Here is a 13,073-nt window from a genome sequence, read left to right as displayed (position 1 = left end):
CAGCAGATTAAGCCTTGCTCTCTGAAAGAAGCAGCCTTCAGCAGTGCATTCAGGTGAGGGATTTCCGGGGCTGAGTCCAAGCCCAGCAAAGGCAATAGGGTGTCTGGGTCCAACCTTGAAGTCTGGTAGACATTTAATGTCACACAGTGTCTCTGAAAAGCATTGCTGTCCCTGCATCACATGCATACATTGAAAGGTAATTAGACCACTTTTTGGTTAAGGCTGCAAAGCAAAATGGTGGGATACCAGGCTTCCTTCACCCTGTAGGGAGTCAGGGAGTCACTCCCTGGGGGTGTCAGCACCTCAGACCTCACTGGCAGGAGAACTGGGGCAGGATCTAGGGGTAACCTCTCAGCTACCTGTGAGGGAGTCCTGGAAAGGTGCTTCCACTGATGAAACATCCACTTGCTGCAACACCTCAAAGCCCAGAGCAGTTCCTCTCAAATCCTTTCTACTAAAGTATCTAAACAAGCATCAAAAATGATGCTTAGGCAAAGCATTCACAGAACAGATATGGAAACATAACAAAACCACAGCCTCGATTACCATTTCAGAGTAAAGATAAAGATAAATGCATCCTCCGCTCCCTGAGTGTGACTCAAAACAGTCATGTGCTCTTCCTCCTTTTGCTGCTATTTCTGTCACTAGCTTACTGGCTGCAGCTCTCTAGCTCCCCCCACCCTGGTCCCCCCCAGACCTCTTATCTGCTCACTGCAGGCTTCTACGGCTGAAGTGGACTTGGAAAACAGATGGGCAAGTCACGACATTTGACTTCTGGCATGTGAGCAAGGGTGCTTGCACAGCCCGAAGCAGCTGAACTGTAGCTCTTTCAAAAGCCAAACCTTCATATCATCCAGAAGAAAACTGAAGACCAGCAATGTCATATGGTGGGTGCCTTGAATTTCCTGGCTAAAAACCTGTGCTCTATGTGGAACAAAGCACTAATCACAGTCCAGTAGAATTAGAAGCACAAGAAGGTGCACATAATTAATATATATGTGTAGGTCACTCCAAAAGTAATGCATCCTATTAATTTCAGTGGAAAATACAAGAAATATAAAAATCACAATAAAACTATTTGATAGAGCAAGTTTTCAGCTACAAAACACTGTTTTCCAACATGGCCATTGCCATTAGCTATGCATTTTCACCAGAGGTGGACATGAGCCTGCATGCCACACTCAGAAAACTCTTCACCATTGAAGGTGACCCACTATCACCGTCACTGCTGAAATGCAACACTCACCACCTCACTGTGCTCACATCCACTCTTTGGTTTCCAACAACATTCAGCAGTTGTAGGTGAATGCCAATGGGTGCCATTTATCGCATGGAAGAATTCAGTGACACACCTTTGATTCAGATGTGCTTCCATGTCAGATGCCACTTTTTCAGACTGCCCCTCTGCTGTCATCTGTGACATGGCAACAAAATGTAATGGAATATTTGCAGGAAGGTTCAATCTCTGCTGCCATATCGCCAATATCCACCTTAGACATTGTGGACAAACATAACAAAACAGGAGGCTTTACTTCTGGAACAGCTCTCATAGATCGATGTGTAAACTCCCCCTTCAGTGTGAAACAGAGGCAAGCACCTTTGCATTACTGAGGCTGTATTTTTATTATTATTATTATTATTTTTTTTTTACTCTTTATTGACCTTTTTTTCTTTTAAATACAATTCACTGATGTTTCCTGCATTTATGACAGATTGGGTACAAACCAACCCAAGAGCAATGGTGAATCCTCACTAAAAGTTGTTGCATGAGTGGCTGATGCTGCAGGTGGACTCTCAGCTGTTAGCTGGGCTTGCAGCAGCCATCCTTAACGCGTGGTTGCACTTAATGCACTTTCCTTCCCATGCACACCTGCAAGTTTGTTCAAGCTGAAACAACCTTGCCAAGCAAAACCTGGTGAAGACTGGCACCTGTCACTACACTTGTCCACTCTGGCCCTTCAGAGGAGCATTGGTCTCCATCAACAGCAGCCAGTGATGGTACAAAGACGCCTTGGGGGACTTGTGAGAGGAAGGAGTGGCAGCCTAAGGTCCCATGCAAGTGTAGGGAGGAGGAGTGTCAGATGACAGCTTTATGGTGAGGAGCAACTGTGCCATAGGTTGAGGGATGTCAAAGTCTCCTGGACCACTTTGTGGTTGTAAGCAGTGTAAGCTGGCAGGGAGAGGAAAGCCTTTCCTTTGGAAGAGGGGATAATTAGGAAGTCAGTACAAAATATATTATTCTTTGCTGTAAAAATGTTGCCTTAGCGAGCTTCTGTTTTCTGTGGGGCTATAAAGGATGATAAATGGGACGTAAGTCAAGATCACCAGGATCTCACAGAGGAGGTAAGAGCCATGTTCAGGAATATCTCATGTTAAACAAGCAAGATAATTATTCTGCTCTACTTAGCATTGGCTAGGCCTCATTTGGAGAACAGCATTCATTTTGGGACACCACATTTTAAAACAGACAGAGAAATTGGAGAGAGTTCATGTGAGAGCAACAAAAATGATGAAAGGGTTAGTAAATAAGACCTCTGAGAGAAGGTGGAGAGAACAGGGCTTGTTCAGTCTAGAGAAAAGAGGACTGAGGGGAAGCATTACTGTCTACAAATATGTAAAGGGTTGTTATAGAAAGGACATAGACCAATTATTCTCATTAGAGAACAAGGACAGAACAAGAACTAATGGGTTTAAGATGCAGTAAGGAGTAATTTAGATTTAAGATTAGGAAAACATTATAACTATTTGAAAAGTTAGGCAATGGAACAAGTTAATTGCAGAATTGCCACTACCAGAGAAATATGGGGCTGAGAACAGACACTCATCTGTCATAGCTAGTTTAATACTAACAGAGAAGTTCAGAATCCTTCTCTAGCATACAGGGATGTTCTGGACTCCCTCACAGACAGATGAGCAGAGGCATCATGAACAGAAAACCACTCTGAGAAAAACGTGGGGTTCATGTATACAAACAACTGCATGTGCGCAAATACTGCTGACATTATACAGGTAAGAAAGAGTTCTTGATAGTCACAGCCCTTATTGTTTTGCCCCAGAACATCATGCCTTCATGTCAATCTTTCTCTAGTGCTATCAGAACAATGATGCTAAAATTGTCACTACATTTCTGGTTCCCAATTCTGCTGTTATTTCTCCAGAGGATGGCAAGCTCAGTAGGGGACCAATACTAGCTCTGGTAGTAGCTGGAGCCCGATTGCAAACAAAAGAACATGTAACATGGAAACTAACAGACTATTACCATGGGATGTATTGCAGTAGCTCCATTGTGTTCAACCCTATGCTTTGGTCTGATACAAGCACAAAATGAAAACCAGATCCTTCCCACTCAGCGATTACATTAAATGTAAGCCAGAAATCATGAAAGGCACAAAAGGAGAAACTGCAGACATTAATGGAAGCACTGAGTCACTCCTATTGCTACCTGTGGTGTTTGAGAACCGCAGAACCTGCACTGATAAACAGCACTTTCTTGCTATGAAAACAGCATGAAAACACAGGGAAATAGCAGCATCTTCAACTCAGATACTCTTTTACATTTGCATGATCACTACCACTTCTGTGAAGTTCTAAATGATTTGAAAATCAACATATGAAACTAATATGCTTTAGAAGGTAACTAGCTGTCAAGGTGTTCTGTGAAATATTTATAAAACATGAATGTCATCCTTTGTCATTAAATGACCATCCAGTCCAAAACAAAAACACACACCCATTCCACTGGATCTTCAAGGGCTATTCTAAATCATTTTGATATTTTGGAGCAAATAATTCAATGAATTGCAGGCAGGCAGTGTATGCATTATTTTGCCTAGAGTGAGGGTTTACTCTGGAGTTAGAAAATCATTTGAAACAGGAAAAAATAAAAATGGGGATGGAGGTATTATAAACGATCTCCTAGCCCAACCATGACACACTGAAAATGGTGACAGTGTAACCAAGTGCAAGCACAAACTACGCATTTGCTAATATGCAAGAGTCATTTGGAAAGGCACCTCTCCTTGCCGTAGGCCAGCGCTCTAAAGAGTTTATCATCATTGGCCAAACTCTTTGCAACATTATTGAGGCTATCATAAAGGCAAGCAGTAAGCATGCATTGATAAAAAACTGATTTGAAATGCCAGCCTTGTGGGAGAAAGTGCCAGCAGATAGCTTTGTTTCTAACAAGTATAAAAGGATTCAAACCTTCCTGGTCAAGAAACAAACCCTGAGGAAAAGCAGACAGAAGTCTGACAGGTTTGCGGACCTCATAGCCATGGCAATAATTTTGCAAATGACTAATAATAAGGAGTCAATAATCCAAAGGACAATCTCTGAAGTGGAGCACCAAATTCCTTGAGGGAGAGAATCAATTATCTCCTATGCAGCTTTGTGGCTGCACAGCCTACAATATGTAAATGCACAGAAGTTACCATAGTCACAGAAACCTGAATATCAAATTTAAGAATGCCACGGAATTTTACAAGAATCATTGAAAGAATATCCTGTTCATGAATGGATGCATATGGGCGTTACTGAAAGAGATACAGTGTTATTCTAATATTCTTCATTACAAAAACTGACAGCCGTCTAGAGATGTCAGCATCTATGAAAGAGATGCTGCACTGTGGTGAAAGCTGAATGGGGTGACTGGGTCTGGTAGGCAGTACAGAAATCAAATTACCATCAAGTACTGTGGGCTGATTTTTAACATCTTTTCTCTCGCTGAGTGGTGTCTTACTCTATAACTGGGTCACTGAAATTAATGGAACTGCTTGCAAGTGAAACACTGCTCGATGCACGTTAAAGCAGCAGAGCCTGACCCACAGTATGTGTTCAAACATCACCTTAAATTTTAATGTATCATGTCAGACTCAAGGGTTTTTAAAAATGATTATTAATTTAGAAATTCATTCCTTACTGAGATCAGGCCTTTTTTATTTTTCTTACTAGATGCACAAATATCTGTAGAGGAAATGTGTGAGGATTTGGCCACTTGTTATTAAAAACTCCATTTCCATGCATGTGTAATCCATTTTCACCATAGGTTTTGAGTGCAAGGAGTTTATTGCTGATGAAAAGGCAGTAGAGCCTGAGGGCTGCTTGGGAACTCCAGACAGACAGAGGCCTTAAAGGGGAGGGTGTTTTCCTCCAGCATCTGAGGGTGAGCAAGGAAAGGGCTGTATGAGACAGAATTCATTTACACTGCACCAAAGTATTGGGTTTGAGCATGTCACTTAAAACACACTTAACTTTTGGACTGAAGGGTCATGAAATACTCTTGTCCCTGTTAGGAGATAATTGGCCAAACAACTGCATCAACTGTGCTTGGAATGAAAGGGTTCCCTAATTATAAGCACCACCTTTATGACCACACAAGGGAAACGTTTGAAAAGGATGAGACTGAAATAGGATAAGAAAAGTTTCTTCAAGAACAGACACATCAGGAACAAAGATTCTTCTGTTTTGATGCATCTCTGACATTTTCTAAAAATGGACATAATGGTGTCACCTCTGAGATGTTAGAAAAAGATGAAATTGCTTGGATTCCAGCCATGGAAAGAGAACAACCCATTGAGGGACACGGATAAGGACCTCCTGGCATTACGGAATGATTTTAGAGAAGGGACAGACGCTTCTCTTGGGGTAAAAGAGAGACAGTGAACGTGAGAACTGCTGTGTAAGTAGGGCTATAGTTACTATTTTGGAGCAGCACTGAGTTATGTGCACTTGCTTATTATATAATGCATTCTAATGTTAAAAATATCTACATGGAAATAAAAATAAACAGTAAGGTTTAGGGATTAGAATCATGGAATCTTAGAATCACTCAGGTTGGAAAAACCTAAAAGATCATCAAGTCCAACCACAACCTAACCATAGTACCCTAACAACCCTCTGCTAAATCATGTCCCTGAGCACCACATCCAGTTTTTAAACACATCCAGGGATGGTGACTCAATCATCTCCCTGGGGAGCCTATTCCAGTGCTTAACAACCCTTTTTGTAAAGAAGCTTTCCTGATATCCAAACTAAACTTACCCTGGCACAACTTGACGCCATTTCCCCTCGTCCTGTCACCTGTCACCAGTGAGAAGAGACCAACCCCGCTCTTGCTGTAAGCACCTTTTAGGTATTGGAAGAGAGCAATAATGTCTCCCTTCAGCCTTCTTTTCCCCAGACTAAGCAGGACTTCAGTCTCTCCTCATAGGGCATATTCTCTGGGCCCTTCACAAACTTTGATGCTCTTCTTTGGACCTGCTCCAGCACCTCAATGTCCGTTCTGTAATGAGGTGCTCAAAACTGAACACAGTACTCAAGGTGAGGCCTCACTAATGCTGAGTAGAGGGGCAGGATGACTTCCCTAGTGCTGCTCACCACACCATTCCTGATACAAGTCAGGATGACACTGTTGTTCTTGGCCACATGTACACATTTTAAGCTGCAGCTTAAAATGCAGCTGAGAGTTCTCTTGGTTTTGCTCATCATTAATAAAAATTATCATTCTTGAGGAACACACTGGTCTATATAACGTAAAGAGCAAAAGAGCTGCCTCAGGAGGTGCTATGAAACACTTAAATACATAAATTCTTGGAAGGTATTTACAGTGTACAAAGGCACTTGAAAAGTTAGTCCTAATACTTATTTTGTACAGGTTGACCAATACTGCAACTTGAAAGTCATCACTGCTTCTATTTACTCTTACTGTCAATCTGAAAGTCCAGTCTTAGGCATCCACAACATTTAGTCTTATACAAGACAGCTCACATCAAGAATTCAGTTCACTAGGTCTTGACAGGTACTTTTTTTTATTTATTGAATAGCACAGCGAGTTTATATATATATTTCAGGATAACACAGGAGTTGGTTGCCTTAGTAACAGGATATCTCGTCCATTATGTTTTGTATTCATTCAGAACTGGAAATTTATACTTTATTGAGAAGAAATGTGGTATTTTTGTTAGTCTACCCACTACTTATGCCCATCAGCAGCGAATGTATGCTGTGTAGCCAAACTTTCCATGTGTAAGTTACATGAAACCTCTGAGAAGACAGTATGCAGAAATGAAATCAGGGCACCAGATGTAATGTACTTCTGTTGCAGGTATTTATAGAGGAAAAAATTGTTCCGAGAGTTTAAAGCGCTTCACTAAAGATACTCCTTGTCTCATAATTCTAGTCCCACCAGTAAAAGCATTTATTTCCCATGGTTTCATATTCTGATGGAAAAAAAATCCTACAGAAAATAGTTATGGAAGAGAATATTTCTATGATGCCAGTTTCCACAACTGTCATAAAATGCAATGCAGACTTAAAATACTGTTGAATACGATGTTTTGCCTGACATCGGTGGGGGGAGAAGAAGTAAGGGAACAGCTGAAGGGATGTTTCAAAGCGTTCTTTGGCCTTCTGGGAGAAGCAAGGAATTAGTTAAAGCTTCATCAATTAAAATGCAGGAGAAATTTGAATTAAGCAGAAAACATCCATTTAATTTTAAATATAGCCAGAATGCCAAAAGGTTTAAATGCATTCTTTTGCAAAAATGCCACGAGATTTTTCATGCTCCAAGCAAACCTTCAGAGACTAAGCAGGACCTACTGCCTGCAGTTGCTTCACGCTGCCTGCAGGACTGCAGGACCAGAGGAGGGCTTTTTGCAGAGGAAATGACACCTGCTGAAGCAGTGAACGTTGCTCACAAATCTAAGCTCCACTCCCTCTGCCTCTGATGGATTTTAGACCAGATCCTAAGGACAGAATCTGCCCATTCCCACTTGTCCAGCAAGAACATATGGTGGTGAGGGAGCCACCCAGCGGGGCTGGCAGCCCCAGGCACCAGGGCTGAGGCTGGACAGGCACAAGCAGCACCAGCTCACTTGGCACCCCACGTCTGGTAATGGTCTGGGCACCGCTTCTTGCTCACAGGACTACTACACCAGTGAAAAATCCATTCCCAGGCTGCTCTCTCATTATAATTTCAGGTAATGTAAAATGCTTCTACATTAATATCAATTTAATATCTGATACAGCCTCTTTCATGGTACTGTAGCAGACCCTTACAGGATGATGAACTCCAGTCTAATACAGCTTTTCCTCCTCTAACAACTGTGATCTTCTATCCATTTTGCCATTCACACCAAAGAGTGCCTGTTCAGACAGAAAACCAGAAGTAATAGTCACATAGAATAACTTAAATGTAAAGGCAGATTGAGACAATTTATTCTATGTTAATAAAAGAAGAGTTGGAAAACAGATGTAGAAAGGCACATTGGTGGTTAAAGTACTATCCAACAAGTACAGTCTTTTTCCTTTACTGTGAACTACTTTCTTCCCGATCCCGACTTCTAGAACTTTGTCTGGCACTAAATACTGTTGCTTAGATGAGTCTGCAAAGGCCTGGTTAACTGCTGAGTAATAAAGTGATCCAAAAGGAGCCAGGCAGATTGTTACTGAGCGTGATGTGCTTCCTCAGGGGGGCAGGCAGGTGAATCAGGATGTGGGTGTGTAGGGCTCCCCATGCCCAGTGAGCTGGAAAGCTGCTGGTGGCACACGACACTAGGGAGGGTGCAGAGGCTAAGCTGCATAGAGACCAATAATAGGAGAAGCAGAGGTGCAAAAGAGTTTCGTAAAAGAAATCCCTTCCCTGAACTTGTGCATAAAAAGAAAACTGTTCTTGTTTAAGTTGCCTTTGCTGTCCTGTCAGACAATGAAAGCATCATGCTCCAGACAAAAAGGAAAAGAAAGCTTTTGCCTAATGAAAATTCCAGAAAAAAATAGATGTGCTTTGCTTGTCTTGATGAACTAAACTATAAAAGCAGTCACATAGAAGAAGACTAATCCATAACATCCGTACTCACACACAGAAGTCAGAAGGAGGAAATGGGATGGCAGTGAATTGCCAGCTTCCAGTGGCTGCAGGTAACACTCAGTTCAGTGATATTTTATGGAAGATCTACCATAGGAAATTAAATTACCAAAGAGGTTTAACTATTTGGCTCCTAGTCATGTACTCTTTGGAACTATCTGGACATGCCATATTTCCTCTGAATTCAGCAGAAATATTTAGTACAACTTCAAGAAGCTGCATGTTACTGACTGTGCACACATGGGATGATATATGATATACAAATTATCTTTTGCTTTAAATGAGTGAAACAGCAGCAAGGATTCAGATGTAGATTGCTCAGTTTAGATTATTTATTACCACTGAACTTGCAAAATCTTTCTTTACCATTTGCTTTTATTTTGCTGATATGCCTACATTACCTACCAGTATATCCATTGCAGGTACTAACTAAGGTGCAATCTAACTACTGTGTTTTCCTCCCTCCCTCCTTCCCTTCCCTTCCCTTCCCTTCCCTTCCCTTCCCTTCCCTTCCCTTCCCTTCCCTTCCCTTCCCTTCCCTTCCCTTCCCTTCCCTTCCCTTCCCTTCCCCTCCCTTCCCCTCTCTTCCCCTCCCTTCCCCTCTCTTCCCCTCCCTTCCCCCTTTCTTCCCTTCCTCCCTCCCTCCCTCCCTCCCTCCCTCCCTCCCTCCCTCCCTCCCTTCCTTCCTTCCTTCCTCCCTCCCTCCCTCCCTCCCTCCCTCCCTCCCTCCCTCCCTCCCTCCCTCCCTCCCTCCCTCCCTCCCTCCCTCCTTCCTTCCTTCCTTCCTTCCTTCCTTCCTTCCTTCCTTCCTTCCTTCCTTCCTTCCTTCCTTCCTTCCTTCCTTCCTTCCTTCCTTCCTTCCTTCCTTCCTTCCTTCCTTCCTTCCTTCCTTCCTTCCTTCCTTCCTTCCTTCCTTCCTTCCTTCCTTCCTTCCTTCCTTCCTTCCTTCCTTCCTTCCTTCCTTCCTTCCTTCCTTCCTTCCTTCCTTCCTTCCTTCCTTCCTTCCTTCCTTCCTTCCTTCCTTCCTTCCTTCCTTCCTTCCTTCCTTCCTTCCTTCCTTCCTTCCTTCCTTCCTTCCTTCCTTCCTTCCTTCCTTCCTTCCTTCCTTCCTTCCCTCAATACATGCTTCTTTCTGTATCTACCTCTATCCCACACTTTTCCTGTTGTACCTAACTAATTTTGAAATTAAAGCGTGGAAGTTGGTTGCTGTAGCACACAGCAGAGAGAGGACAGATAGCACACTGCATTATTCCTTGGATCCCTTGTAGTGAACCAAGGCTAAAGTACTGATGCTGCTTGATACAAACTGAATCTGTGACTCCTTGTGGGAGAGAAAAACAGCTATTGGGTGAAGTAACTGGTAAGGAGAGAAATGAAATAAGTTTGCTTTTCCTGCAGCAGAGGCTTTCAAGGTCCTTGGGAAAGGTAAAATCTGAAAGAATCAACATCCGTCAGCTCTGTTCACTTTGGGACTGACTGACAGCAAGAAATGAGCTATTATAGTGAGACTAGAAATATTTGGAGCTTGTCCAGACATATGAAGAGATGCATTCTCTACCCAGCAATTCAGTGGAAATTAATTTACTTCTATTACATTCTTCTGAGATGGCAAAATCCCTCTGTCTCTCTCATTCTACTGTTTAATTCTTATTATTGGTACTGTGGGAGCACCTCGGCATGCTGGTAGCCCCAGGCCCTTTTTTACTGTGTGCTAAAAAGAGCAAAAAAGAAAAGACAAACAGACCCTCCCTGCTCAATCAGACTGTTTGCAGACTATCAAAATGTTTCTTAGAACGGTAACATAAACATCCTGGTACATTTTTAACACTATTTTGTATTCTGCAAGAAAAAATTCTGAAGCTTAAGGGCTCAGTGCCCACAGATCTGCTGGCACACAGATTGCACATATCTTGTAAAGTCTACTACGGCGCTGGTGTGTGCATACGCAGCAGCTGATTTTTCAAATGGGCAGAAGCATGCGCTTGCATACCTGAGCAGCAGGACTGAGCCAAAAGCATGAGGATGAATTATTGGCTGTAAGAAGGTATTGATGCAGTCCAGCAGACCCGTACACAGCACAATCATTCAAGAAAGAGAGGGTGAGCTGGCACGGGGCTTTTATTTTATTGTGATTGCAAAGAGAGGCTCATTTCTGCTTTGGTGGATGGATCATTTTCAGCAGCAAAGCACTCTTTTTTTTTTTTTTTTCTTCTAGAATGGCTCTAACTTTACAGTATCTGCTTCCAACAAACTTCTCTCCAGGCTAAACAGACACTTGCTACTCACATGACAGCGTGCAAGGGAATGATGTTGAGAAAAGAAGACATGCCATAGCTAACATCTTTGCTTGTCTTGTAAGAGTAATCTGACTAATGTCGAAATGATTCCATCAACGTTGTCAGAAATAGGTTTAAGAACCCTGCAGGTACATTGTAAGCCTTAGCATAGGCAAAGACTCATGCAGAGCAGACATCAATTGACTAGAGGTGCTGGGAAGGTATGAAGCAACATTAAGGACCTTGACTCAGGCTGATGAGCCTTAGTTTTCTTTTTGTGTGCTCTCCAAATTTCTTTCCCCATATCAGATAGAGTACATAGGAGGCACTGTGGGATATGCTGTCAAGTGCTGTTGGTTCCACATATCGCACTCAGAAATAGAACCAGACTGAGTTTGTATAACTCAAGACACGCTTGCTCACATCTTAGTCATATCTGAACTATGTATCGGTTACACTGAAGTATGCTGGATGTTCAGAAAATAATGACAGCTCCAGTTCCTGCACACAGCTGTAATTCCTGTACTTTAAAGACAATAAGAAATTACCATTACCACTTTCCCCAAAGAGTAATGTACAAATGAGGATACTTCTGTCCCATTAGCTCTTTGCTGGCTACCCATGATACAAGTCTGTATGGGAAATTGGTAATCACAGCCTGAACCTCTGATTACCCAACTGAGGCAAGTGTTGGGTTATCTGTGGGAGCACAGGTGAGAGTAATTTAGCTGTGCTCCCGGAAGGGGTGGAGCTTGATTCCACCTCCTCTAGACCTCATTTAAGGGCTGACCACCACTAAGGCAGTTTCTCTCTTGGAGATTGCTCCCTGGTGGAGATTGCCTCAGCATTCCCCAGCAAAGGCATCCATATTGGTGAGTTTTTCCTCATAAATAACCTTTTGAATTTCTGTTATCATCTTTGTGTCATTCCACATTACATGAGACTCTTTCCTTAAAGGCGTGGAAGAAGGTTGATTCTGTAGGGACCTCTCCTGAGTGGTGTTTGATACATCTCATTTGAAACTATACTTGGTCTCCATGCTTACTGTTCTTGAGTTATATAGTCAATTTCTGTGTTCCTCCACTTCACACTGTGCAAAGAACAACCTATTCTATTACTTATTGTTTCTTTTGTGTACTTAGATTACAAATAATTTAGGTTGTGGAGTAACTCTTCTGTGACAGTAGGTATGACATAGCACTGTTACTCCTAGTGTACAAGAATACTATTTCTGAGTGTTAAATGAAATTGATTGTCTGTGCCAGTGATTCATCAGGAAGGCCCGAATGTTCTTATCCCATGTACAAACTCACTGGTGCCCTCTGGGTGATGCTTTCAGGAAAAGAAAAGAATCATTGTAAAATAACTATTCCGAGGCATCAGTATCCCACAAACAGAAAAGAAGGACTTTTCTCCACCCAAACATTTTGCAAAACCTCTCAATCTTGGCCTGGGGAGCTGCGTGTTAAACTAGCTATATCAAAGTGCATTCCTCTGTTTATCCTGTTGTTGTCACGCCCAATAGATAAAATTGATACATCTGACTGATGTATGTATTTCATATACACACCACAAAGCAAATGAGAAAATGGCCTCCTGGGAGAATGCTAAGAACTCTTGTTCATTATCATTATCACTCTCATGATTCAAGCAGATGATAAGACTCCCAATTATATCCTTGTTCCTGTGCTCCAGGTTGTGATTTGCAGTGCATAGGTTCACCAGGGAGGTGGTTGAATCGCCATCCCTGGATGTGTTTAAAAGCCATTTGGATGTGATGCTCAGGGATATGATTTAGCAGAGGTTTTTTAGAATTAGGGTACTATGGTTAGGCTGTGGTTGGACTTGATGATCTTCAAGGTCTTTTCCAACCTAGGTAATTCTATGATTCTATGATTGATTTTCCTGTCACGCTGTTAGTGCAATATGGCTGCCCC

The sequence above is a fragment of the Coturnix japonica genome, chromosome 1 (genome assembly GCF_054131305.1).
Source record: "Coturnix japonica strain WE chromosome 1, WE-NBRP24, whole genome shotgun sequence".
Lineage (NCBI taxonomy): Eukaryota > Metazoa > Chordata > Aves > Galliformes > Phasianidae > Coturnix > Coturnix japonica.
Note: the sequence above shows the minus strand (reverse complement) of the source record.